The sequence below is a fragment of the Rhineura floridana genome, chromosome 7 (genome assembly GCF_030035675.1).
Source record: "Rhineura floridana isolate rRhiFlo1 chromosome 7, rRhiFlo1.hap2, whole genome shotgun sequence".
NCBI lineage: Eukaryota > Metazoa > Chordata > Lepidosauria > Squamata > Rhineuridae > Rhineura > Rhineura floridana.
This window is the reverse complement of record NC_084486.1, coordinates 125,085,473-125,110,526: the sequence shown is the minus strand read 5'-3', so window position 1 is coordinate 125,110,526 and position 25,054 is coordinate 125,085,473.

Below are 25,054 nucleotides of genomic sequence, written 5' to 3'. Positions count from 1 at the left end.
AACCAGTGGGATACGGTTATCCCTGGATATAAACTATATCGGAAGGACAGGGAAGGACGTATTGGTGGCGGAGTCGTTCTATACGTGAAAGAAGGCATTGAATCCAGCAAGCTTGAAACCCCAAAAGAGGCAGACTCCTCCACAGAATCATTGTGGGTGGTGATACCATGCCCCAGGAGGGACTTAATACTGGGAACGATCTATCGTCCGCCTGATCAAAATGCTCAGGGAGACCTTGAGATGAGATATGAAATTGAGGAAGCATCCAAACTAGGAAATGTGGTAGTAATGGGTGACTTCAACTACCCGGACATAGACTGGCTGCATATGTGTTCCAGTCATGACAAAGAAGCAAAGTTTCTAGATATTCTAAATGACTATTCCCTAGACCAGTTGGTCATGGAACCGACCAGAGGGACGGCAACCATGGACTTAATCCTCAGTGGGGACCGGGACCTGGTGCGAGATGTAAGTGTTGTTGAACCGATTGGGAGCAGTGACCACAGTGCTATTAAATTAAACATACATGTAACTGGCCAATTGCCAAGAAAATCCAACACGGTCACATTTGACTTCAAAAGAGGAAACTTCACAAAAATGAGGGGATTGTTAAAAAGAAAGCTGAAAAACAAAGTCCAGAGGGTCACATCACTCGAAAATGCTTGGAAGTTGTTTAAAAACACTATATTAGAAGCTCAACTGGAGTGCATACAGCAGATCAGAAAAGGTACCGCCAGGGCCAAGAAGATGCCAGCATGGTTAACGAGCAAAGTCAAGGAAGCTCTTAGAGGCAAAAAGTCTTCCTTCAGAAAATGGAAGTCTTGTCCAAATGAAGAAAATAAAAAAGAACACAAACTCTGGCAAAAGAAATGCAAGAAGACAATAAGGGATGCTAAAAAAGAATTTGAGGAGCACATTGCTAAGAACATAAAAACCAACAACAAAAAATTCTATAAATACATTCAAAGCAGGAGACCATCTAGGGAGACAATTGGACCCTTGGATGATAAGGGAGTCAAAGGTGTACTAAAGAACGATAAGGAGATTGCAGAGAAGCTAAATGAATTCTTTGCATCTGTCTTCACAGTGGAAGATATAGGGCAGATCCCTGAACCTGAACTAACATTTGCAGGAAGGGATTCTGAGGAACTGAGACAAATAGTAGTAACAAGAGAGGAAGTTCTAAGCTTAATGGACAATATAAAAACTGACAAATCACCGGGCCCGGATGGCATCCACCCGAGAGTTCTCAAAGAACTCAAAGGTGAAATTGCTGATCTGCTAACTAAAATATGTAACTTGTCCCTTGGGTCCTCCTCCGTGCCTGAGGACTGGAAAGTGGCAAATGTAACGCCAATCTTCAAAAAGGGATCCAGAGGGGATCCCGGAAATTACAGGCCAGTTAGCTTAACTTCTGTCCCTGGAAAACTGGTAGAAAGTATTATTAAAGCTAGATTAACTAAGCACATAGAAGAACAAGCCTTGCTGAAGCAGAGCCAGCATGGCTTCTGCAAGGGAAAGTCCTGTCTCAGTAACCTATTAGAATTCTTTGAGAGTGTCAACAAGCATATAGATAGAGGTGATCCAGTGGACATAGTGTACTTAGACTTTCAAAAAGCGTTTGACAAGTTACCTCACCAAAGGCTTCTGAGGAAGCTTAGCAGTCATGGAATAAGAGGAGAGGTCCTCTTGTGGATAAGGAATTGGTTAAGAAGCAGAAAGCAGAGAGTAGGAATAAACGGACAGTTCTCCCAATGGAGGGCTGTAGAAAGTGGAGTCCCTCAAGGATCGGTATTGGGACCTGTACTTTTCAACTTGTTCATTAATGACCTAGAATTAGGAGTGAGCAGTGAAGTGGCCAAGTTTGCTGATGACACTAAATTGTTCAGGGTTGTTAAAACAAAAAGGGATTGCGAAGAGCTCCAAAAACTCTCCAAACTGAGTGAATGGGCGGAAAAATGGCAAATGCAATTCAATATAAACAAGTGTAAAATTATGCATATTGGAGCAAAAAATCTGAATTTCACATATACGCTCATGGGGTCTGAACTGGCGGTGACCGACCAGGAGAGAGACCTCGGGGTTGTAGTGGACAGCACGATGAAAATGTCGACCCAGTGTGCGGCAGCTGTGAAAAAGGCAAATTCCATGCTAGGGATAATTAGGAAAGGTATTGAAAATAAAACAGCCGATATCATAATGCCGTTGTATAAATCTATGGTGCGGCCGCATTTGGAATACTGTGTACAGTTCTGGTCGCCTCATCTCAAAAAGGATATTCTAGAGTTGGAGAAGGTTCAGAAGAGGGCAACCAGAATGATCAAGGGGATGGAGCGACTCCCTTACGAGGAAAGGTTGCAGCATTTGGGGCTTTTTAGTTTAGAGAAAAGGCGGGTCAGAGGAGACATGATAGAAGTGTATAAAATTATGCATGGCATTGAGAAAGTGGATAGAGAAAAGTTCTTCTCCCTCTCTCATAATACTAGAACTCGTGGACATTCAAAGAAGCTGAATGTTGGAAGATTCAGGACAGACAAAAGGAAGTACTTCTTTACTCAGCGCATAGTTAAACTATGGAATTTGCTCCCACAAGATGCAGTAATGGCCACCAGCTTGGATGGCTTTAAAAGAAGATTAGACAAATTCATGGAGGACAGGGCTATCAATGGCTACTAGCCATGATGGCTGTGCTCTGCCACCCTAGTCAGAGGCAGCATGCTTCTGAAAACCAGTTGCTGGAAGCCTCAGGAGGGGAGAGTGTTCTTGTACTCGGGTCCTGCTTGTGGGCTTCCCCCAGGCACCTTGTTGGCCACTGTGAGAACAGGATGCTGGACTAGATGGGCCACTGGCCTGATCCAGCAGGCTCTTCTTATGTTCTTATGTTCTTACCCCACAGGCCAACAGTCAGGGGGTCGAGCAGTAGTCTCCCAGCACCACTTTCTGGGTCCTGTCCATCAGGTAGGACTGGAGCCACCATAAAACAGTGCCTCCCAATCCCATCCCAGCTAGACGGTCCAGAAGGATACCATGGTCTATTGTATCGAAGACTGCCAAAAGGTATAGCAGCACCAACAGGGATGCACTCCCCCTGTCTGATGCCTAGAGTAGGTTATCAAGCAGGGCGACCAAAGCAGTCTCTGTCCCATGACCAGGCCTCTCCAGAAGTTACTCCAGAAGTAAATCTTGTTGAGTTTAATGAGGCTTAATCCCAGGAAAATGGGCATAGGATTGCAACATAAAGTTTTAGCTGAGCAATCTGATATCTAAACTGAATAAAGCTTTATATCCCTGTTAAAATCTGTGCAAGACTTTTCTTTGGGGACAATCCAAAAATGTTAGTACTTACTTTTGAAGTAAATATTTCCCATCACTAACTTGCTCCAAGGTGTGCTGCAGTCTTTTGAGTTCTTCCTGCAGTGGGACAAAAATAACAGATGCCATCCTATTAGCTTAATTTACTCAACATTTGTCTTGTTGCCTGAAGCTCGCAGGAGGATCAGATAACTCCACGCACTGGAGTTCTAGTTGCTGGGCCTATTTTAAATATTGAAAAAAATATTGCCATTTGAATGTACAGCACCGGGAGCCTTGAAAGGAGGCCTTTGGCAGGTGTGTCTAGGCACTTTGCCCTGTCACCATACTTATCTGAAAAAGGGAGTTGCTGGTTTGCTCTCTGCTGCGCTTAGCTGCCACCGGTGCAGTTTGCTAGAGCCTACTAATGCAGCTTCACAAGCTGTTTGGTGAGCCACAGGAGCCAATAGAGCTGCACCAAACCTTACGAAGCCTCAAATTCTAGTCTGGCTCATTAGTCTGAGTGATGCATTCTTGAATGAAGACTAAGCTGTAATGCCAGTTACAGGCATTGAGGGGTGGGGGCTCTGGACAAGATTGTTAGTGGGGCCACCAGCTCCTTCTCTTCATTTCTCTTGTCACTGCTCATTTACTTGCCTCTGACACCTTCCAGAGAGAGAAAGAACAAGGTGTATGGAGGTTACTACGCCTTCTCCTTGTTCCACTTGCTCCTTCCTCCCTTCCTCCCTCAGAGAGGGCAGGTGACCGGCAGCAACAGCAAGGAGAAGGAGCAGAGCCAGCCTTCCCCAACCTGGTGCCCTCCAGATGATGTTAGACTCCATCAGCCCAATCAGTACTGCCAATGATCAGCAGTGATGGGAGCTGTAGTCCGAAACATCTGGAGGGCATCATGTTGGGGAAGGCTGATCTGGGTCTAGATCAGAGGTGTGGAACCTCAGGCCTGGGGACCAAATCTGGCTTTCCAGGCCTCTGTATCTGGTCCTTGGGACTCTTCCCCAGACCACGCCCTCTCCCCAGGCCACATCCCTCATTGGCTTTGCTTTCCACCCTCCTTGAGTGTTTTTGCCTAGCTGGAACATGTCTTTAAACTCTAATAATGCCTCTTGCTTACCTGCATAGAGGACAGAGCAGGGTGGGCGAGTGTGTACAACATCTAGCCCATGGTACAAAGGTAAAATTTACATTGACTGCTCTGCCCTCTTTTTTGGGCAATTGCTCTGGGCCTGCCCACCAGTGGCATATTGCCCTCAGAAGGTTACTTAGAAGGGAACACAGCCCTTGGGATTAAAAAGGTTTCCCACCCCAATCCTAGATGGATGACTATGAATGGGGTGTGTATGTGGCTTTGTCCCACTTACTTTTGACTGTAGTCCCACCTACCACTAACATTCAGCCCCCAGAAGGTTGCTCATGAAAGAATGTATATACCTCAGCTGGTATAGCACAGTGGGGAGGAGAGCCTGGCTGGGAGTCCAGAGTCTGTGAGTTCAAATCCCCGCTCCTGTCTCCTGGGTGTCAAGGGCCAGCTAAAGATCACCCCCACAGTGAGTGGCTCAGGAGTTACGTGCCCTGCCACCTGTGCAGCATGGGCAAGCTGCATAGTCCCAAGGAGCCCAGTTGCCCCCCAGCTGGCAGTTGTGGACAAGGCAGGGGCTGGCTTGTGCAGCTGTGGCAAGCTAAGCAGGCCCTAGCCAGCTGGGGAGGACTAGCCTCAGAGGGAGGCAATGGTAAACCCTCTCTGAATACTGCTTACCATGAAATCCCTATTCATAGGGTCACCATATGTCAAAACCGACTTGACGGCAGTCCATTTCATTTTCAGCACTAACATTCAGCCCCCGGAAGGTTGCTCATGAAAGAAGGTGGTCCTCAGACTGACAAAGGTTCCACACCCCTGCTCTAGGGATGGCCAGCGGGCCCACTATTGGAGTAAGGGCCTTGGCAGGTGCCCAACAATGATGACCTTTAATTCTGTTCCTGTCAAGCTGCTTTCAGACCATCTGTGTCCCGCTTACATGCTCTGCACTTGTTTTGTTTCCAGACAGCCAACCTGAACAATTAGCTGTAAAGAAATCAGTGATTCCAAAGGGGACCCATCACTATTATTTTGCAGAGAAACCAATGATCGATCACACTTTTAATGCAAAAGTCAAGCACACATAGTCAGGAGTACTTTATTGTGTCATTTCGTCACAATCAGCTCTGGAGAAAAGCTGCCAGCTATGTTCTCATGATGGATTCTGACCGTGAGAGATTCTGAGATAGGTTCAGGAGCATATGCTGGCCATCCACCAGTTAGGATCTACAAGAGTTCAGCAAAATTAAACGAGTTGATTTTGCAAAAATAAGAAAGTGGTGGATAGTTCAGAACAACAGATTGATATGTTTTTGAGATGAAATTGATTTAAATACAGTACTGTACAGGTGAAAGCCTCTGCCTCACTCTCCATTAAAAACATTTTCATATCTGTAGACCAGAGAATCAATAGTATGGCATTGCTGAGCTTAAACGCACCCCAAATGTGAAGATGGAATCAATTGGTTTTTGCTTGTTGTGCTACAACAACAAAAAGATGATCCTGTGTAACAGCAGAGGTAGTGCATGAAGATGACTGTCCAGTTCTCATTAACCAAAAGGGGGGGAGGGAAATGACAGGATCACAGGTTGCTATTTTAGTTGGAATTTGCCTTTAAAAGGATTACGATGTTCTTGGTAAGAAGGGACAAAATTAGTTCTGAAAGATACCATTCAAAGGATAAGTCCTTAAGCCTGGTTACATTCACTGAATTTTTAGTGCCAGCTTAACCTTTGCTGGTGGGGGAGGAAAGTTGTGCATTTAGAAGGGGATTAGATTTGTTTTCCATGAATTTGTCTATCTGACAAATAGCCATATGCATGCCACTTGCTGGGGGCCAACACCAAGAAAATACTATTATTTCATTCCCTGCTTATGGGCTTTTTGAAAATACCTGTTTGACTACTCTGTGAATAAGGATTCTGGACTAGATGGATCTTTGGTCTGATCCTGCAGGGCTTTTCTTATGTTCAGGGTAAGTCAGTGGACCGCTCCCATCAGGCTGACGTGAGATGGGACTGAAGAAAAGGGTGACCTACACAATCTTCCTTAGTAGTAGAAGAAGAAAAGGGCAAGGGTAGTGCAGTGAGGCAAAGAAGAGGGAGCAGCAAAGCAAGGCAGGGCAAAGATGAGGTGGGGCAAGTCAAAGCAAAGCAGAGAGTTGAGTCTATGGCAAAGATTAGAAACAGCAGGACAGAGCTCCCTGGCCTAACAGGAAAAAAACTCAGAAGGGTAGAGCAGAAAAACAGGCTCTGCTCTTAATGTTGAAATAAATTGCCTGTCCCTGGGGAATGCATCTTTCTGTGTCAAGGGGACTTTGCCGACATGCTTTTCATTAACCCATGTTCTAGCCCCAGATTTAACACAATGCACAGCAATTCAAGCAAAAACAAAAAGCAAAGAACCCAAATGGACTAGAAAACAAACTTATCTTGTCTACCTTTATATACTTCACAGGGGTTTTTTTGTGCATCAATCATTTGCTAATTTAACATGAGGTGGACCTGAAGGCAATTTAAGAAGCTCAGGCATTGCTTTACGCCTTCCTTTTGCTCGTTAATTTCAGAAGGTAAAGACAAAAGCCAATTGGAGCTAAGCAAGACTCAGAGTAAATTAGCTTGCCCATTTGCAAGGTAAAACTCCTCAAGGTTGGCGAGGTTAAGATAATTTTAAAAACAAGACGAGGAAATGTGTATTGTACATTGTGCCAAAGCCAACCTGGGAAGAAATCACAGTTTTGGGTTTATCGGCAAGAAGACCATAGTTCAATCATTTATGTATTCTGCATTACCCAATAAAGGACCAATTTAGGACTGATTCATAGTTCATCTGTTATCATAGGTACTCCTGTAATATCTGCAGTAAACACCAAACATCAGTGGGCTTATTGTAGTGCCTGTTGTTGTTGTTAGAAAAATGGACTGCCTTCAAGTCGATTTCATGGTAAGTGGTATTCAGAGGTGGTTTACCATTGCCTTCCTCTCAGGCTGAGAGGCAGTGACTGGCCCAAGGTCACCCAGTGAGCTTCATGGCTGTGTGGGGATTCGAACCCTGGTCTCCCAGGTTGTAGGCCTTCTTAGTGCTGGCTCTGTACCTTTGGGATGCCATTCCCAGGAAAATATGTATGGTATGTCACTGCTGGTATTTACCACCACCTACTGGGAGGAAGGGTAGGATGTAAATTTAATTAATTAATTAATTAATTAATTAATAATAATAATAATAATAATAATAATAATAAACTCTGAAGGGGTTCTACCACACATCTGGCCTCCCATCAGTGATGTTGCTGAACTTACCAGGAGGGAGATGGCAATGCAGCAGGGAGGTCAGTGTGGTGTAGGTGCAGCGGCGGAGCCAATCTGGCACTCCCACTGCACTCACATTATGCCACTATGCCACAAACTCCCCACTATCTCATCCCTCCCAGTAAGCATAGCAATGCTGCTGATGGAAGTCCAGGTGTGCAACATCACCCCTCCCCACCAGCTGTTCCTGATCCAGCATATAGAACAAGTCTAATGGAGTCTGTACTGGCAATGACTTAACAGAAAAGCTATCCTGGGGTTGTAGTGGATAAATCAATGATGTTGACCCAGTATGTGGCAGCTATTAAAAAAGGATCATTAGGAAGGGTGTTGAGATCAAAACTGCCAATATCATCAAGCTGTAATACAAATCTGTGGTGTGACCACACTTGGAATAAGGGAGTAAGGTGATGGAGGTGTATAAAATTGTGCTTGATGTGGAGAAAGTGATGGAGAGATGTTTTTCTTTCTTTCTCTCTCATAATACTAGAACTCAGGGTCTTCCAGTGAAGCTGAACGGTGGAACCTTCAGGACAGACAAAAGGAAGAGGTTCTTCAACAGTACAACTATGGAATTTGCTGCCTTGGATATAGTGATGGCCGCCAACCTGGATGGCTTGAAAAGGGGACTAGACAAATTCATGGAGGATATGGCTATGAAGGAGTATGAATCATGATGGCTATGCACTACCTCCAGTATTGGAGACTGTGTGCCTCTGAGCACTAGTTACTGGGGATCATGAGCAGAGGAGGGTTTTTGCTGTCCTGCTTCTGGGCTTCTCATAGGCATCTGGTTGGCCACTATGACAACAGAATGCTGGACTAGATGGACTTTTGGTCCGAGCCAGCAGAGCTCTTCTTTTGTTCTTATGGCACTGTAATGCCTGACATTGTAATGCATTTTAAGGTAGATGAGAATTCATTTGGATGAATAAATAATAAATAAATGTAAGTGTACCTGGACCTTCCAGCACAGACCCTTTGATGTAGAGCAGCATGGAAAAGCAACTCAATTCTCAGGGATGTTAGCCTGCCTTATCATCATCACTAGTTTTTCCTCTTCAAGCTGTGTGTTGCAAATCCCAAGAACCGCCTTGAAGAGAGCGTTCCAGCTATTTAAAAGGTCTGACCTTGCAGATCTCTGAATGGGCATATCATTATTGACATCCAATCAGCTCAAGGTGGTGTACATGGGGCATTCTTTCTTTTATCCTCACAACTCTGAAAGGTAATGACAGGGTCATGGTAGCTACGTAGGAAGTTACCTTATACAGAATCAGACTGTTGGTCCATCTAGTATAGTATAGTCTTCACTGAATGGCAATGGCTCTTGAGATCTTTCCCAGCCCTGCCTAGCAATGCCAAAGCTAGACCTGGGACCTTATGTGCATAAGTTTTGACCTATAAAGCCTTACACGGTTTATAGGTTTTGACCTATAAAGCCTTACACGGTGTGGGACCGCAGTACCTTGTGGAGCACCTCTCCTGCTATGAACCTACCCGTCCACTTCGTTCAGTATCTAAGGCCCTCCTCCGGGTACCAACTCATCAAGATGCCCAGAAGATTACTACTAGATCTAGGGCCTTTTCTGTGGTGGCCCCCGAATTGTGGAACAGCTTACCAGAGGAAATATGCCTGGCGCCTACGGTATTTTCTTTTAGGCGCCAGGTTAAGACCTGGCTATACTCCCAGGCATTTTAATGTTTTAATGTTTAATGTTAATTGTTCATCTTAATGTTTTAAATTTTCCTGTTATTTGAATCGGATTTTATTGTGACATGGTATTTTAACTCTGTTTTGTACACTGCCCAGAGAGCTACTAGCTATGGGCGGTTTAAAAATGAAATAAATAAATAAATAAGGCAGGTGCTCTGCCCCAGAACTTTGGTCTTTCTCCAAGTGAACTACATGGCTGACGATGGATTTGAACCCAGGACTTCTTCTGTCCAACTTTCTGCGGCTATACTTCACTGACTCATGCAACAGTTGCTTGAATCACATTATTCTTTCCTATAGGTGTTTCAAGAGCACCATAAGAAGCAGCCATTCAGAAGGAACTCCCACCTCACTTAAGTGGCCTATAAATTGGATGTAACATGAGGTGGAAAAGATCTAAGCAACAGTTACCCACCTGCTGGGAAGCTAGCATAGTGGCTCTGCCTCACCTGTTGAGGTTTTCTTATTGTTAGGAGACAGATAGGGGGAATGCAGCCCTTCTTATACTCCTTGAACTCTCAGCAGCTTTTGATACTGTTCACCACAGTTTCCTTCTGTCTCAGGGAGGTGGGGTTTGGGGGCACAGTGCTTCACTGATTCTGTTCCTACCTCCAGAGTCACTTCCAGAAAGTAGTCATGGGATGTTACTGTTCAGCACCATGGGAATTGTCCCATTGTGTTCTGCAAGGTTCCATCTTGTCCCTCATGCTATTTAACATTTATATGAAGCCACTGGGAGCTAGCAGCCGGATATATGGAGGGAAGTGTCTTCAGTATACAGATGACACCCAGCTCTGTCTCTCTGTTCCATCTGAATTGGGAGAGGGGGTTGAGTGTTAGACCAGTGCTTGGTGGCAGCGATGGGCTGGATGTGGGCCAAAAAACTGAGGTGGAATCCTGAAAAGACAGAGGTGTTACGTGTCCCAAGTTGTCAAATCCAGTGGGTGGGTAGATAGCCTGTCCTGGAAGAATCATGTCTGTAACTTGAGGGTACTCCTGGATTCAACCTTGTCACTAGAGGCTCAGATGGCTGGTTCGCTAGTTTTGGCCACTTTTGGAAAGAGATAACATGGCCAGTGTACTCCATGCTCTGGTAACTTCCAGAGTGGATAACTGCAATGCACTCTACAAGGAGCTATCCTTCAAGACAACTTGGAAACTTCAACTGGTCCAAAATTCAACAGCCAGATTACTGTCTGGGGTTCTGTGTAGAAGTCACATAAACCCTGTTTTAAAAGAGCTACATTGGTTGCCAGTTAGTTTCCAGGCTAAATTCAAGGAGCTCATAGTAGTGTTTAAAGCCCTACGTGACATAGGCCCCAAATATTTGAAAGACTGCCTCCTTCCCCGCAGATCCTCTTGGGTGTTAACATCAGCAGAAGGAGTCCTCCTGGTAGTTCCACGCCTTCAGAAGCCCAGGGGATCTTTGCCCAGGAGAGGACATTCTTCGTGGTAGCCACTCAGTTGTGGTACTCTTTCCCTAGGGAAATGCATTTGGCAATTTCACGGTACAGTTTTCAGCAAACATCACCCTAGCCTTTGACATCTGAGATGTATATTTTTAGGATCCACCCTATTTTGTGATGTTTGTGATTTTAAGTAGTAAATTGTTTTTAAGGATATATTTTAAACTGTTGCAACCCACCCTGGGCCCTCAGGATGAAGGGCGGGGTTACTACTACTACTACTACTAGTACTACTACTACTGCTACTACTACTACTACTACTACTACTACTAATAATAATAATAATAATAATAATAATAATTTGGTCCCCACCCTTTTTACCAGTGGAATCTCTCCACTGGCTCAAACACCTTCTGGTCAGAATCAGCCTTTCCATCTGGAGAAGGTAGAGTATGGATCCAACTCAATAAAATTGCCAAGTTGAAATGTCTGAAAGTTGGTAATTGTAACTTGAACTTCCACCATAAAACAGATAGTGAAAAACAGTCTAAGCTCCTACTATGGGAAAGCAAAATTTTCAGATGTACATTTTCTCAAGATTAAAAACAGACATGGTACCACAGTCAGTTAGATTTATGAATGATGCAATTTTCATTTCCCATGAATTTGGAAATGCTGATGAATGCCTCAACAATATCTCAGGTATAAAGTAGATTTGTCAAGATGTGTTGAAAAATGTCTTCCAGCTTTTCATTTTCTGAACAACACACCCCTTTCCACTTTCAGCAAATGGCTGAAATGTTGCAAGATTATTTTTGACATTTACCATTGCTGACCAATTTAACAGTCATTTGGAAGAGCCCAGTCATTAAACTCATCTTCCATTTCCAGCCTTCCTCAAAAATAGTTTCTCTCGCTCGCTTGCTTGCTCTCACTCTCTGTCTGACATGTGTAAAATTCAGAAAACTCCCTGAGTTTTCCAGAAAAATTGCTTGCCTATAGTACTTGATTCTAAAAGATAACCTTTTTCATTTTCTGAAGCACTCCAGCGGTCAATTTTGTTTTCAGTGTATCCCAAAGCAACATAAGGTAATTTAGAATGTGGAAACAATTTACAATTGACTTTATATATAGCCAAGGGTGACAAAACCTACATGACTTGCATAAATCATTTTGTGCATGTGTTTCACATCATTTTATATTAACCTAAGGGCAAAGACTTAGCAGAACAAAATTTTAAAAAATGTCTGCAACATTTTTTGGACCATTCAATCATTCTATTAAATATTATTGGCTTGTTCTTTATGGGAAGCTCTAATAGGACAACTACAAAAGGGGCTAGTAAAGTTTGCATAATTTGGAAGAGCAGAAGACATAAAATCTATACTAATTTCAGTTTTGCGTCATTAAACATGAAGTATTGATTATTGCTCCTTGCGACAAAATTTATGAAGCTAGCTATGTTGCTGTGTCCACATAAAGTGATTTTGATGTTTTGCCCTGAGACCTCAAGTGCTGTAAATGATGGCTCCTGGTGACAGCCTACAGCTGAGATGCTGTTGTTCCAATTCACAGCCTTAGGAGATACATCTCCCAGATTATGCCAGGAGTGACCCAGCTGCAAACTCTAACTTCAGAAAATTAAACTGGAAGCCATCCAAACTTCTGTTGAAATACACAGTGAATTACGATGCCTCTATAAACTTGTTATAATGTAAATGTACTGTAAAATTCAGTGCAGGGCTTCTTCTTCCCATCACCACTGTTGAAAATGGACATTAATAGTTAAAGAAATTGGGAGCCAAAAATGCAAGCTTGCTTGTTGAAGCGCAGAAGTGTTCCTCATCTCTTGTCTGTGTGTACACAATGTTTATTGAGTCTGTAGATCTATACAGATAAGGGATAATATTTTGGTGCAGTACTCAAGTGTAGCTTGGAAAAGTGTATTAAAAGAAAAAGCACAGAAGGCCACTTCAGTCTCCTCACAGCTAATTCTGTGTATGTACTTTAACATGCTCTGATCATTTTTCTTTCACACACTGGGGCATGTCCATGCATTTTCCTGTGCAATGTGAGAATCACATCCCCACAGCTTGATCCCATATTGCTCTGGTAATTGTTCCATGCTGGACTCGCATGTGATGGGCAATCATGTGGATACCACCCATTTAATAACTACTTATTTTATTTATTTAAAACATTTTGTACCACTCTTCATAAAAACATGATTCCAGAGCAATTTATGAAAGATTAAAAAGCTGACATACAACCATCACGATAAAATTGATCCGCTTATAAGGGGCAGTCAGCAAAGATTAAAAAAATAATACCCACAGCCCTTAAAATACTTAAAATGCCTGAGCAAATAAAAAGCATTTCACCTGATGCTTGAAACAAGGTAACTCTGGTGCCAGGTGAGCATTCCTGGATGACATTTCATGATTAGGATACACTAGCAGCAGAATGCTGTATTCCCATTGGCCATTTACATAAGGCTTGTTCGCACACTACACAGGTAGAAGTTGCTTCTACACATGTATAAGTACAACTGTTTGTGTGAAAAATTATACCCTTATTGCTTTGCACAGCTCAATTATCTGTGTAGGCAGGTACACAGGTTGTACATTCTAATGTAATGTGTGAATATCCCTGTAGTAATCATGTAAGTTTTAGTAAGTAATCTGTCTCTTTGAAGTTGGCATAACTACATACATATTGTTGTACACACCACAAACTCTGAGCAATGTGAGACTCCCAGGGGTTTCCGCACTTACCTAGAGTTATTTTTCCCTTGGAATGAAGGTCAGTGGGGACTGTGGGTGTCTTTAGGGTATGTGGTTTATTTACACATATATACAACCTGTATATATACAATACAACCTCTAAGATGGAAGGGTCCTCAGCATGAACAGCCCAACAGATTTTGGTTCCCCATCAGGTCTCTAGGGGAGTCTCTGAACTCATAGCCTGTGGTTCAGCACAGCTTTTCTTCTGACTAGCACCAACACATACAGAACATGCTTGCCTCCAGAATGAGAGCGGGGGGAGGGCCTCTCACCTGAAAGAGTTCCCATAGCAACCAGATTACTCTGGACCACGTTTTTGATATGCAGATTGGCCCATCAAGCGAACAAAGAACTAACTTAGCTAGAACTTAGAAACCAGCGGAGCAGCTTTCACTGCTGCAACTCCATCTGTACAGATTCCAGATCAGAGGCTGGAAACGGGACCCAAAGATACCATCCCTCCCAATCCTATAACAATTTATAGAGCTACATCATCTTTCTATATCCAGGAATAAATAATAATTCAGTTAGCCTTTCAGCCTACGCAAAGGTACAACACTGAAAACTCAAGTGCAGAGAATCTGAAGTGTAGCAGATTTAAATGTAACTTTCTTCATATCTCAGCTTTCATCCAGTTTGTGGAACTTATTAATTAATTGTGCGTCTCATTTAAAGGTGAGTTCCCACAGTGATGGTTCAGCATTGAGATGGATCGACTCATGATGAGAACATTAAAACTACTGCCCATTTCACAGACGCTGACAGTGACGGTAAAGTTTGTATTTAAAAAACAAAAGGAACATGGACGTCCACCCTTGGAGAATAAGGCTATGAATGGTTGCTAGCCACAATGGCTATGTTCTACTTCCAGGGGAACACAAATGGGAAGAATACTGCTGCACTCATGTCTTGCCTGTGTCCTGCCCGAACCCACTGAAGTCAGACACAAATCTTTTCTTTAGTAGATTTAATCCATAGTTTCAGTTCAGAGCACTTCATGAATCAGCTTACAGGTTACACAGAATTCAGCATCTTTACTAGGAGTAACTAGACACAACTATACTGTGCTAAGATGTTGTCGCAGCAGTTAGTCACATCCCCACACCATGCTTAAGTAAGGATGGGTGGGCCCCCTATTTGTGTGAACCAAGTGTCACTATTGAGAATGCACATGCATATGAACGTTCCTCCTCAGAGGGGCCGTGGGGGCGCATTGGATTTGCCAGTGCATCCACCTCCAGGTACGAGGCAAGGGTAGCTGCTCTGCCTCTGCAAGATCCTCCTCATCAGAAGGAGGGGGGCTGCACTGGTGGTGAAATGGGTGTTGGAAGGGGATGCACGTTGGGCATAGAGGCAACTGCCTGACTGGAATGAGCCTCCTCGTGGGTAATCAGAGCTATAGGAGCGGAGCTGTCACTGTCCATGGCGTCAGAGCTTTCAGAATCCAGCACACCTGTCAGCCTGATATGGGAACCATCATCCCATTCAAAGTCTTCCTCTTCTTCCTCATTCTCGCCACTCCACCCCCTTTCTGCAGGGCTCACAACAGCATGTGGGCTTCCCATAGGCACTTTGTTGGCCACTGTGAGAACAGAATGTTGACTGCAGCTGCTGCTGAGGTGGCATGGCTGGGGCTCTGTTGCTCTCCCAGCTTCCAAACACAGTGGGTCGCTGCTGCTGACCAGGAGGGGGAGGGGCAAGGTCTGGGATGCTGATGGGTTGCACCGTGCAGTAGCAGAGCCATTCTGATGCTTCTCCCACTTCTGAGCCATGTGAGTGACAAGGTGAGTGGCAGATCTGATGCAAACCCAGGGCCGGCACCAAAGGTGGCCAGGTCAGGCCCAGGGCATGGGCCCCTGTGGCCCAGAGGGCCCCCGAAGGGCCCCTCATTAGGGTAGGAGAGTAGCACTCCCTTCCACGACCTGCAGCAGGGTCCCTGCCGTGGATCGCAGGGAGGGAGCTTCCAGGCTATCCACCCATTTGCTAGCTCCACCTACCTCTCTCTCCTGTCTTCTGCTGCTGTGCACACAGGGCTGCCATCAACCAAGATTGCAGCAAAGGCTTCTCTAAGGAGCTAATGATCCTACCGCCATCTTGGTTTATGGCAGGCATGTACGGACAAGTAGCGTACCATGTATGCGTGCCATCAACCAAGATGGCAGCAGGAGCATCAGCCCCTTAGAGAAGCCTCTGCCACCATCTTGATTGATGGCAGCCCTGTGCACGCAGCATGCACAGCAACAGGAGACAGGACAGAGGTAGGTGGAACAGGCAGAAGCCCTGTGCAAACCCACCTTCAGGAAGTACAGGAAATCTTGTAAGAAACCAGGAAACATGTGAGAGTATACTGGATCCATCACTCTATACAGCAGGACTATGTTTGTGTTCTGGGTTCAGGCCTGGTTATGGGGCTGAATTAGCCTTGGTCACCCTGATGGATGACCTTTATTGGGAAAAGGATAGGGGGAATGTGACCCTGTTATTCTTACTTGATCTCTCAGCAGATTTTGATACCATTGACCATGGTATCCTTCTGGGCCGATTTCTTGAGCTGGGTATTGGAGGCACTGTTTTACAGTGGTTCTGATCCTATCTCCAGGGTCGCTCTCAAAGAATAGCATTGGGTGACTGTCTTTCGGCCCCCTGACAGCTGTGCTGTGGGGTGCCGCAGGGTACCATCTTGTCCTCCATGCTGTTTAACATCTATATGAAGCCCTTGGGAATGGTCATCAGGAGATTTGGGGTGAGGTGTCAGCAGTATGCTGACAATACCCAGCTCTATTTCTCTGTAACATCTGAATCGGGAGAGGCTGTGCAAGCCCTGGACCGCTGCCTGGATTCGATGGTGGGCTGGATGAGGGCCAATAAACTGAGTCTGAATCCTAGCAAGACGGACACACTGTGGGTTGGTGGTTCCCAAGTTCAGATAATTGGTCAGTTGCCTGCTTTGGATGGGGTTGCACTCCTTCTGAAAGAGCAGGTTCATACTCTGGGGGTGCTCCTGGATCCATCTTTGTTGTTAGAGGCACAGGTGACCTCAGTGGCTAGGAGTGCCTTTTACCAGCTTTGGCTGGTAATATAGCTGCAGCCATTTCTGGACCGGGATAGCCTGACCACTGTTGTCCATGCACTGGTAACCTCCAGGCTGGATTACTGTAATGTACTCTATGTGGGGCTGCCCTTGATGTTGGTCCGGAAGTTGCAGCTAGTGCAAAATGTGGCGGTGAGACTGCTCACTGGGGCAGGGTATCGCCAACATGTCACCTAACTGCTGAAATAATTGCACTGGCTGCCCATTTGCTACCAGGCCAAGTTCAAGGTTGTAGTTTTGGTGTACAAAGCCCTATACAGCTTGGGACCAGGATACCTGAAAGACCGTCTTATCCCTTAAATACCCATTCAATCACTGCGCTCTGCAGGTGTAGGCCTCCTGCAGATACCATCTTAACAGGATATCTGTTCTGCACAACATAGGAAATGGACTTTTAGTGTGGCAGCACCTACCCTGTGGAATTCCCTCCCCTTAAATATTTTACAGCCGCCATCTCTGTTATCTTTTCGGCACCTATTGAAGACTTTCCTCTTTCAACAAGCCTTTTAAGTTGAGACCTATCCCAGTCTCCAACTGAGTTGGAATTGCTTTTTAATATTTTCTTAAACTTTATCTGTTAAAATGTTTTTAATCTTAGAAGATGTTTTCATAGCTTTTTTTAAGTAACATTTTTGAAGTTGTTTTGTTTTAATGTGTTTTAAAGTTTGTTTTTATGATGTTTTACTGTTTTTAGATAGATCTTCTGTGGCGCAGAGTGGTAAGCGGCGGTAACGCAGCCGAAAGCTCTGCTCACAGCCGGAGTTCAATTCCACCGGAAGGAGGAAGTCAAATCTCCAGTAAAAGGGGTCGAGGTCCACTCAGCCTTCCATCCATCCATGGTCAGTAAAATGAGTACCCGGCATAAGCTGAGGGGTAAAGAAAGGCCGGGGACAGAACTGGCAATCCCACCCCTAGTAAACGTCGCAAGACGTCACCCTAAGAGTCGGAAACGACTCGCACTACAAGTGAGGGGACACCTTTACCTTTTAATGATTTTAGTGCTTTTGTTTGCCTCCCTGGGCTCCTGCTGGGATAACAACTACTACTACTACTACTACTACTACTACTACTACTATTATTATTATTATTATTATTTGGCAGATGTGGGTGGAAGGCTAAGAAGAAGACAGCTTAGCCCTTTGCTTCACTGCTGGGAAATAGTACTAGGACTGAGTGCTTGTTAAGCCCCTCACCTTCATTTCTGAGGCCCAGAGAAGAGAAATGCAGGAAGGCCAAAGGCGGAGCCAGGGCAGAGGCTGTGCTTGAGCCTCCCTGACACAGCCAGTGTAGCTCTAGGGCACTAACTATTGTTTGTGTATTCAGTTTACTAATTTATAAAATGCTTCACAGCCTGATGCCAACAAAGTGGTATTCAAGAAGATAAAAATAACATAAACTCCAAAAAAATACAAATTCTAAAAAGGAGTAAGACCATCCCTACAAACTCTATAAGCAATAAAACAGTTCCTACATGGGTACAGTATGGTATCTATTTTTTAAATCTGGTCTAAAAATATAACCACTTTCTCATAGATGATTCTGATTATAAAATAGTGATCCATGAGTGTCACAAGCTGTTGTGTGTTTCTTTTTATGTACCATAAAATCTGGGGAGGGGGGACTTGGAAGACTTTTTTTAGGTTTAAAAATTTGTCAGATTTTGTTCAGCACTAGAATGGTCTCTTCCTGATAGTTCACTTAAAAAGAAAGGGGGGGATATAAAAATCTGAAGATACTAATAGAAAGGGAGGTGATTCTCCCTCATAATGTGTTGCATCTGGGCATATGATCTCTTATGTCTTTGAATCAGTCCCTATGCTGTTATATCAAGTTCTATCTTAAACAAACAAACAAACAAAAACTAGACATAGATCAAAAAGCATTGAAGAGTCAGCACATTTCCCATTCCCTGGTCATTTTTAAAACTGGAAATGCCAAGAATTGAGCCTTCGAGCCTTTGGCATGCAAAGAAAGTGCTCTTTATCCCTGATCTCCACGAGCTAGAGGGAGCCCCAGCTGACGAAGCGTCAAGGCCCCAGCTGACAAAGCGTCAAGGCCCCAGCTGACAAAGCGTCAAGGCCCCAGCTGACAAAGCGTCAAGGCGAGTTAAGCAGCAGAGCAAAAAGAGGGTAAGTAGCTCCCATTTATTCCATTATTTAATTGAAGTAAAATAGCTCAGAGCAATAACTAATAAGGGCAGCCCAAGGTCACCCTGAGCTAGGAGCCAAATCCTGAAAGAACCTATATCTTAGGAGACAGATCCTAGGAGAAGGAAGCGTATAGAAAGCTAGTTTTCAACACCACCCTAGCAGGAAAGCTTCAGGGGACACTGTAAACAAGGCTAAATTCCAGTCAGAGAGAAGGGGGAAAAGGAAACTCCACCGACACATACAGGGAGAGAGTCAGCTCAGTCCTTGCTAAAAAGGGCAGCTTCAGCCTTCCTGAAACACAACCACAAGCTCTGTTTCCCTAGGTTAAAGAAAGGTCAGGCTGTTCTAGGTGGGAAAACAACAAACACAAAAGACTTGCCTGGAAGGCGCAGCCCCTTGCTGAGATTAAAAACAGGCAAAAGCTTAAACAGCCCCACCCCTCCCTCAGGAAGGAAGCCTGAGAGAATACTAAAGAGTTAAGCCCCAGCTGATAGCCATCAGCCTCAAGTAACACATCACTGGCTGGCAGCAGTAGCTGGGAGGAACCAGCCACACATATAAAGTCAGAGCACCCTAGCGAGAGAGCCTGCTCCACGAGCTAGAGGGAGCCCCAGCTGACGAAGCGTCAAGGCAAGTTAAGCAGCAGAGCGAGTTCGGCAGCAGGGCGAGGAGGCCAGGGCCCCCCACTCTGCCCTTCTGTTCCCTGACCTCAACTAAACCGCAGTCTCCAACCCATTGATGTAATAAACCTTAAACAAAACTATGCAGGTAAGAAGCCAGCAGGGGTGTGGGGGCTTTCCAGTGTTTTGCACCGCCTGCAGCATGTACGACTATCTGCCTGTTGGACAGAAGTCATGGGTGTGCTCTTGGTGCAATGAGCTCCTGGCTCTCCAGGAACGACTTCATTTCCTTGAGGCCAAGGTGGCGGACCTGGAAAAGCTGAGAGAGGCAGAGAGGTGTGTGGAGGAGGCCTTCAGGGACGTTATAGCTGTGTCCCACTCCAACGATGATAGCTCTCCTGCTATCATGGACAACGATGGTCTCGGGGAAGGAGAGCATCCAGCTGAGGAAGAGGGAAACGATCCCTTAGAAGGGACTCATTCCTTGGGGGATGAGCAGCTATCCACTCGTGCCGAGGATATATCTCCAGGGGGTGGAGGGATCCTTATAGTGGGTGATTCGATCATTAGGAACATAGACAGTGGGGTGTGTGATGGGCGTGTAGACCGCAAGGTGCTTTGCCTGCCTGGTGCGAAGGTTGCAGATATCGCCTGTCGTTTAGATAGTTTGGTAGACAGTGCTGGGGAGGAGTCAGTGGTCGTGGTGCACGTTGGCACCAACGACATGGGGAAATGCAGCCGTGAGGTCCTGGAAGCAAAATTTAGGTTGCTAGGTAGGATGCTGAAAGCCAGGACCTCCAAGGTGGCTTTCTCTGAAATGCTACCGGTTCCACGTGCAGGACCAGCCAGACAGGCCCAGCTTTGCAGTCTCAATGCGTGGATGAGACGATGGTGTCGGGTGGAAGGGTTTGGATTTGTTAGGCACTGGGGAACATTTTGGGACAAGCCGGGCCTGTACAAAAGGGACGGGCTCCACTTGAACCAGAATGGAACCAGACTGCTGGCACTTAAAATTAAAAAGGTGGCAGAGCAGCTTTTAAACTGACTGAGGGGGGAAACCCGACAGGAGCTGAGAAAGGTCCGGTTCGGAATAAACCTCCCCCCTGGGATAAAAACCAAAGAAATGATGAAATTTTAAAAGGGGTAGGCCTAGAAGTAGGCATTGTGAAAGCAGGGGCACAGGATATAAATTCAAAAGAGCAAAATTACCACAGGCCTAACCACAAGTGCCAAAGACACTTGAAGAGAGACACTGCTTACAAGTGCCTGTACGCTAATGCTAGGAGCCTGCGAACCAAGATGGGAGAACTGGAGTGCTTGGTCTTAGAGGAGAGCATTGATATAGTGAGCATAACGGAGACCTGGTGGAATGGAGAAAACCAGTGGGATACGGTTATCCCTGGATATAAACTATATCGGAAGGACAGGGAAGGACGTATTGGTGGCGGAGTCGCTCTATACGTGAAAGAAGGCATTGAATCCAGCAAGCTCGAAACCCCAAAAGAGGCAGACTCCTCCACAGAATCGTCGTGGGTGGTGATACCATGCCCCAGGAGGGACTTAATACTGGGAACGATCTATCGTCCCCCTGATCAAAATGCTCAGGGAGACCTTGAGATGAGATATGAAATTGAGGAAGCATCCAAACTAGGAAATGTGGTAGTAATGGGTGACTTCAACTACCCGGACATAGACTGGCTGCATATGTGTTCCAGTCATGACAAAGAAGCAAAGTTTCTAGATATTCTAAATGACTATTCCCTAGATCAGTTGGTCATGGAACCGACCAGAGGGACGGCAACCCTGGACTTAATCCTCAGTGGGGACCGGGACCTGGTGCAAGATGTAAGTGTTGTTGAACCGATTGGGAGCAGTGACCACAGTGCTATTAAATTAAACATACATGTAAATGGCCAATTGCCAAGAAAATCCAACATGGTCACATTTGACTTCAAAAGAGGAAACTTCACAAAGATGAGGGGATTGGTAAAAAGAAAGCTGAAAAACAAAGTCCAGAGGGTCACATCACTCGAAAATGCTTGGAAGTTGTTTAAAAACACTATATTAGAAGCTCAACTGGAGTGCATACCGCAGATCAGAAAAGGTACCGCCAGGGCCAAGAAGATGCCAGCATGGTTAACGAGCAAAGTCAAGGAAGCTCTTAGAGGCAAAAAGTCTTCCTTCAAAAAATGGAAGTCTTGTCCGAATGAAGAAAATAAAAAAGAACACAAACTCTGGCAAAAGAAATGCAAGAAGACAATAAGGGATGCTAAAAAAGAATTTGAGGAGCACATTGCTAAGAACATAAAAACCAACAACAAAAAATTCTATAAATACATTCAAAGCAGGAGACCATCTAGGGAGACGATTGGACCCTTGGATGATAAGGGAGTCAAAGGTGTACTAAAGAACGATAAGGAGATTGCAGAGAAGCTAAATGAATTCTTTGCATCTGTCTTCACAGTGGAAGATATAGGGCAGATCCCTGAACCTGAACTAACATTTGCAGGAAGGGATTCTGAGGAACTGAGACAAATAGTGGTAACGAGAGAGGAAGTTCTAAGCTTAATGGACAATATAAAAACTGACAAATCACCGGGCCCGGATGGCATCCACCCGAGAGTTCTCAAAGAACTCAAAGGTGAAATTGCTGATCTGCTAACTAAAATATGTAACTTGTCCCTTGGGTCCTCCTCCGTGCCTGAAGACTGGAAAGTGGCAAATGTAACGCCAATCTTCAAAAAGGGATCCAGAGGGGATCCCGGAAATTACAGGCCAGTTAGCTTAACTTCTGTCCCTGGAAAACTGGTAGAAAGTATTATTAAAGCTAGATTAACTAAGCACATAGAAGAACAAGCCTTGCTGAAGCAGAGCCAGCATGGCTTCTGCAAGGGAAAGTCCTGTCTCGTAACCTATTAGAATTCTTTGAGAGTGTCAACAAGCATATAGATAGAGGTGATCCAGTGGACATAGTGTACTTAGACTTTCAAAAAGCGTTTGACAAGGTACCTCACCAAAGGCTTCTGAGGAAGCTTAGCAGTCATGGAATAAGAGGAGAGGTCCTCTTGTGGATAAGGAATTGGTTAAGAAGCAGAAAGCAGAGAGTAGGAATAAACGGACAGTTCTCCCAATGGAGGGCTGTAGAAAGTGGAGTCCCTCAAGGATCGGTATTGGGACCTGTACTTTTCAACTTTTTCATTAATGACCTAGAATTAGGAGTGAGCAGTGAAGTGGCCAAGTTTGCTGATGACACTAAATTGTTCAGGGTTGTTAAAACAAAAAGGGATTGTGAAGAGCTCCAAAAAGACCTCTCCAAACTGAGTGAATGGGCAGAAAAATGGCAAATGCAATTCAATATAAACAAGTGTAAAATTATGCATATTGGAGCAAAAAATCTGAATTTCACATATACGCTCATGGGGTCTGAACTGGCGGTGACCGACCAGGAGAGAGCTCGGGGTTGTAGTGGACAGCACGATGAAAATGTCGACCCAGTGTGCGGCAGCTGTGAAAAAGGCAAATTCCATGCTAGCGATAATTAGGAAAGGTATTGAAAATAAAACAGCCGATATCATAATGCCGTTGTATAAATCTATAGTGCGGCCGCATTTGGAATACTGTGTACAGTTCTGGTCGCCTCATCTCAAAAAGGATATTATAGAGTTGGAAAAGGTTCAGAAGAGGGCAACCAGAATGATCAAGGGGATGGAGCGACTCCCTTATGAGGAAAGGTTGCAGCATTTGGGGCTTTTTAGTTTAGAGAAAAGGCGGGTCAGAGGAGACATGATAGAAGTGTATAAAATGATGCATGGCATTGAGAAAGTGGATAGAGAAAAGTTCTTCTCCCTCTCTCATAATACTAGAACTCGTGGACATTCAAAGAAGCTGAATGTTGGAAGATTCAGGACAGACAAAAGGAAGTACTTCTTTACTCAGCGCATAGTTAAACGATGGAATTTGCTCCCACAAGATGCAGTAATGGCCACCAGCTTGGATGGCTTTAAAAGAAGATTAGACAAATTCATGGAGGACAGGGCTATCAATGGCTACTAGCCAAGATGGCTGTGCTCTGCCACCCTAGTCAGAGGCAGCATGCTTCTGAAAACCAGTTGCTGGAAGCCTCAGGAGGGGAGAGTGTTCTTGCACTCGGGTCCTGCTTGCGGGCTTCCCCCAGGCACCTGGTTGGCCACTGTGAGAACAGGATGCTGGACTAGATGGGCCACTGGCCTGATCCAGCAGGCTCTTCTTATGTTCTTATGTTCTTATCTTTGTTGCCTCCACAAATTTGCCCTTGCTCAGATTATTTATTTATTTATTGTACTTATATACTGCCCCATAGCCGAAGCTCTCGGGCGGTTTACAGTAACTAAAAACATTAAAACAAATATACAAATTTAAAAACACATCTTTTAAAAACAATTTAAGACACAATTTAAAAATTTAAAACAATTTAGAACACATGCTAAAATGCCTGGGAGAAGAGGAAAGTCTTGACCTGGTGCCAAAAAGATAACAGTGTTGGCGCCAGGCTCACCTGATCATTCCATGATTTGGGGGCCACCACTGAGAAGGCCCTCTGTGAGAGGTTTTATCTGAGAATTATCTGAGAAGTTGTTTGTGCCTAAAGAAGGAGAATATTTGGTTGGATCTGATCACTTATGTTTGTTCCTCTCAGTCTATTATTACCAGTATTTCAAAGAGTATAGACCACTAGTAGGATAGCATAGTCAGTAGCGGATGGCATAGTGCATCAGAAACACTTTCCTGACCTCCCAGCAGGTGAGTCACTGCTGCTTACCAGGAGGGCAAGTAATGAGGTTGTAGTGAAGGCACCGCTGTGGCAATGCACTAGTTGAGCCAATCCAGTGCTCCTGCTGGTATGTTTGCACTGTGCACCCTTGCTGCTGCCTCCCCCTATCCCTCCCAGAAAGCAGCAGCGATTCACCTGCCAGGAAGTCAGGTAAGTGCCTCCATTCCACCGCACCACCTTCTATTGTACATAATAATAGCAATCCACATTGACATGCTCTTCTCCCTCCCCCTTTCTTTCAGATGTATTTGTACTGAAACAAATTGCTTGGATTATTTGGAGTTGCTTTAATTACCTGCATTAAAAAAGTAGGGGCCAGGTTGCAACCCAGGGAATTAGCATTTCCCTATAAATCAGAGTTTCTCAAACTGTGATCTGAGCTCTACTCAGATGGTCTACACCTGAAAGATTGAAGAATAGTCAAGAATTATACAGCCACAAGAGTGGCTGTATACTATAGCCAGCATGGATTTTTTGCATTCCGCAAGGTTAAATTGAAAATACCCCCATGGCATTCTGATGCTTCCCATAAAGTCATTTCAAAACAAAACCTTACAAAACTTATAGTCTTGAACTCAGAAATGCTTGTTTAACAACCCGCTATGTTTTCATGGCAATACACAAAAAACTCAGAGAGCACTGAGAGTTCAAAGTGTAAAACTAGAGGGGTGGGGGAAATCCAGACCCCTGTTGGACTTCTTTCTGTCAGTGGTCTCATAATTTGTTGAAATTAATTAAAAATCAGTCATGTTCACAGAGTACCTGTAATCCTATTATT